The sequence below is a fragment of the Mesoplodon mirus genome (genome assembly GCF_964341445.2).
Source record: "Mesoplodon mirus genome assembly, chromosome: 5".
NCBI classification, from domain to species: Eukaryota; Metazoa; Chordata; class Mammalia; order Artiodactyla; family Ziphiidae; genus Mesoplodon; species Mesoplodon mirus.
The window spans coordinates 57,850,504-57,855,308 of NC_138980.1; positions in this window are offsets into that span (position 1 = coordinate 57,850,504).

The following is a 4,805-nucleotide window of genomic DNA, read 5'->3' on the forward strand; positions in this document are numbered from 1 at the left end:
GGGAAGCAATTCCTGGCAGAAGGAACAGCATATATAAAGGTCTGGGGTATTAAAAAATGGCCCATTTGGGAACAGTTAAGGTCAGAGGTAGGCATGTCAAGCAAAGGATGTGTGGTAGGACAAGTGACTGGAGATGTAAACAAGATCATAGTTTTTAAGGTCTTGTTGGCTAAAGCATTCATTTTGAACTTACCCTGAAAACATTGGAGAACGACTTACAAGTAGCAAACGTCAAATTATTTTTTAGAAATTAATTGATAACTAGTGTGGAGGCTGAGCTGTAGAGATACAGGTAAACTAGTTAGGCTATGGCATCATCCTGAACAGAAATGATACACATTGAGGGCACGAAAGAGATGTTGGATTTGAAAGACTCTTGCCAGGTAGATGGATTTGGTGTGTGAGTTGAAGAGGAATATTCTAGAATTTCCCAGGATTCTGGCTTGAGTAGCTAGCTCATGCCATAATCAAGATAGATAAAACAGGAGGAGTTTGGGGGTATGTTGCTTATGAAATGCCCCTGGGCATCCAGGTTGAACTGTCCAGTAACAGCTGTGGAGATTTATATATAGACAGACAATGCTGGTTGGTGTTCTAGAAAGGTCAGGCTGGAAATCATGTTTGGCTGCCGTTAGTATGCATACAATAAGGTAGTTGAAGCCATAAATGTGGATGTAGTCATCTGGGGAGAGCTTACAATGCAAGGTGTTTATGATATGGGGTCCATGAACCAGACTTTTTAATAATCACGTGTATGTATATACATGCACATGTGAATATTTCTCCAAGAAAAGCCATACTTTCATCAGTCGCAACTGGATCTGAAAATTAAAACCTTAAGCAGTAGTGCTATATTAGAGACAAGGCCAAGGACATAAGCATTGAAAGGACAGATGGGATAGCACAATCCTCCAAGTTGGTTGGAGGAGATGCTAGAGAATGAGTGTGTGAGGCGCTTCAGGGGCTCTGGATCCCAGATGCTGCATGCAGACAGAATGGGTGCATCCTCCTTCACTCTGTGGGTAAGGATGAGGTTAGAGGCAGAATGATCAGGGTTACAGAAGTACTGCAAAAGGAAGACTGAAAACTATCCTTAAGCCTATACTCACACTCCCACTTCTACAGAGTTGAGAAGCAGAAGAGGGAGGAAGGACATTCGAGAGAGGCTCTCGGCAGGTGTGGGGTGGGGAGGGGGTGCCGGGGGGCGGGCGGGGGTGGTGCTTATTAGTCCTTACAAAACCGCGTGCTCCAGTTAGGAGCTGCACGCCCACTTCTCTCACTTAGCTGGTATAAGGTGTTAGCCTCAATGTACTGATGGGGAAAATTGTGGCTCAAAATTCAGTGTTAGGACAGTAGTAAAACCTAAGCCAGATTTGGGTTTTCTGATTTCAACACAGTATGGAATAGGAGTCATGCAACATAAGAACTTGAAGGGTCTTCGAGCAATCTAGTTCTCTTCCCGCTTTCACCAATGGAAAAATTAAGTCCCCAAAGGGTTAACTGACTCACTCAGGACCCCAAAGCAAAAAGGAAAGAACTGGGTTTCTTTATGCTTTAAGACTTTCTGTAAGGACAGATACTTCTGTCTGATGGGGAAAATCAATGACTGAATCACCCTCCAAATGTAAAGAGATGGTATTGTAAAGCTCACTGGTGACCTGAATGTGTTTCTTAGTTAGAAACCCTCCCCCCTTGCACTTGAATAATTTATACACAGTAGTATTTTATTAGCATAACAATTTATTAGCAGACAAATGAAATGACGCCTCTAGATCAAAACACATATAGGATCTTATATAATAAACATCACAAATAGATCCCAGATGAAAAGGATCTATTAACCAATTCCCTCTCTCCTGCAATAAATAGGCTGTAATCCATCAATAACTCATCCTCATCCCATAGAGGGTTAAGCAAGATTTATGTGGAATAGCATCAAGGCACTTGCTTTAATTTAAAAAGATATACATGGTATGAAACATATTCCCAAAAGTCATTAGCCTTGAATAAATTGGAAAAAAAAAAGGCAGTATACTTTTTTAGTGAATAAACAAGACTGAGATTTTAAGTTCATTCACCTCTCACCCTGATATTGTCTTGATTTGTATACAAAATTGCAGAGGAGACCAAAAATGGTAGCGTTTTATAGACTAGTTTGTTCACACTAATTTTTGAGAAATCATGGCAGCATCAGAACTCAAACAGTAACTTCCCAACTGATTTGAATTGAAAAGGCAAGAGCAGTTTCATTCCAAGTAACTTATTATTTTAGGGATGGGGAATGGGCTGTGGGAAAAGAACCTCCCTAAAATAAGTTTCTTAAAACTGCAGTTAAAAATCCTTTCTGGCTAAGGCTGCTTGTCTGTTTGCCAAGTAAAAACCTTCAGTTAGAAATTCTGTCATTGGTATTTTTAATAAGATTATAATTATTTGGCCAATTTTGGATCCATAATTCAAATCCAAGAAAGGTTATACAATGTTCCAGCGTAGATTTACAAACATGGTAGCTCCAATAAAGGCATTTAGTGGCCTTCATTATTCCAGTTTTCATAATTCAATATCTCCTTCCTATTTTATATCACTAGGAGAAAAATAAAATACATGCCAAAAAATCCACTATTTGGTATAACTGTATTTAACATGTTTACTTTAAAATTTCAGGTGCAAAACCCTTTTTTAAAAAATAGTCCTTGTCAGGATAAAAATAACCTTATAAAAATAAATTTCCCCCACTCCTACATCTAAATTCTCCATTTCTAAAGTTACTAACATTAAAAAAAAAAACCTAAAATTGTATACTTACAGTATTTCAATAGTATTTTACTTTAATAATAGGCTATGATAACAAACTAGCTGGTATATTATTTTGGCCTATTGCATTATAATTTTCATTCTTGCTATTAGCACTCAAATGAATGATTCCACTCATGATTATCAAAAATCCTTCCACCAAAAAAAAAAAAAAAAAAAAAAAGGCAAATTAGTTCAGAGCCTAAAAGCCTTCTAGATCCAATTTCTTCCTTTTTGCAGTTCTTAAAGCCCAGTTTCAAATAAGGCATCACTAGAACAGATAAAACCGTAGAAGAAAAAGAAGAGAAGCATTAAAGAACAGAAAAATTAAGCAAAGTCTAAATCCTATTGATTGGATTCTTACCTTGTCACTGTGCAATCATTCCTTGAATAGACCAGGGGCATCCTTGTTTGCCTCAGCTGCCTGCCTCCTGCTCAGACCTCAGTCCAGGCTCAGCTTAGTCCCTCCATAAAGCACCTCCAAGTGTCGCCGTGTGTTACTAAAAGAGTTAGCATATAGCCCACCTACTGGATTTAGTACTGTAGTCCCAGCACCTGGCCCAGGGCCCTAGACTCCTGCATAGGTCCTCAGGAAGTATTTGAGGTATTGTCTACATTGAAGTTATGGCTCATCTATAGCAACATATAGAGGAAAACAATTCATTAAGAACATTAATAAGGATCACAAAGCTTGAATTTATCATTATAACTTCTAGGCTCAATTTAAGTTCCCAAGAAATTCACTGTAACACTTTTCTTACTTTTATATTAAGATCCAGGCTAACACCTAGACTGTGTGATCTTAAATGACAAATTACTGAGAATACCCATGCAGAGAATTACTGTTCTTGTTAAAATGTGGTCATTAGCATTAGAATAGCCTAATGAACTCATCTGACACCCTGACACAGTTCAAAGATCACCATTTACCATGCTGTAAATTTACCAACAAATTTTGGCTTCAGTCTACTAACGTTTAAAAGCTAAGTCAGACTAGCCAAATTGTGTTTTCCTTTGATCCTTCTTAAAAAAAAAAAAAAAATAAGTCAACTAGGCATCTGTCAATTTTACTACCATCAGAGGCTACAGTCACTCAGTCTAGTGCTCTGGAGTAAGTCAACCCGGGCTTTGGCCCCAACCTTGGCTACCAGCTCTTTCAGCTTTGGTGAATCTGGCCCTCCTCTTCTGGAAGCAGAATCCAGTTCTGAGCTTGCTTTCAAACTAAGGTGTGGCTCTTAATCCTGGTCTTCCTACTGTTGTGCGTGGCTAACTAGGGATTGGATCCTATTCAACTGAGTCCCTCTCTTTTATCCCTTGTTTGGTCAGAGACAGTCTTTACAATGGTCTATTCCCTTCATCTCTCTCTTGAATGTAACCCTTAGTCTCTCGGTGCACTGGCCCACTCCACCCCTCTGGTTGTTTTAACCATCAAGAGTGTACACATATTTCAATTAAACGACAATTTTAAGATATTCAGAATTTTGTACATTTATCAATAAGCAATGAAAATATGCTTCATTTAGACTCTAAAGTTTAGAGTAAGCATGATATCTTCGTATCAGTAAAGTGTGTAAAATATCACCTAATGAATTAAAGTCCAAACCCTTGAGTAAGAAAGCAAACAAAAAATATTAGTTTTATTGGTGAATTAGATTTTGGTTTCAGGTTTGATTCCTTTAAATACCAGCAATCAAAAAATCTGAACATGTAAGTATAGGCAGACTTCAAACCAAGCAGAGAAGGTAAGATTTAAATTCTAGTGATACTTTAAATATTTTTACAAATGGCTTTCAAAAGCAGAATCTCGGGGCTTCCCTGGTGGTGCAGTGGTTGAGAGTCCGCCTGCCAATGCAGGGGACACGGGTTCGTGCTCCGGTCTGGGAAGATCCCATGTGCCGCAGAGCAGCTGGGCCCGTGAGCCGTGGCCGCTGGGCCTGCGCGTCCGGAGCCTGTGCTCCGCAACGGGAGAGGCCACAACAGTGAGAGGCCTGCATCCCGCAAAAAAAAAAAAAAAA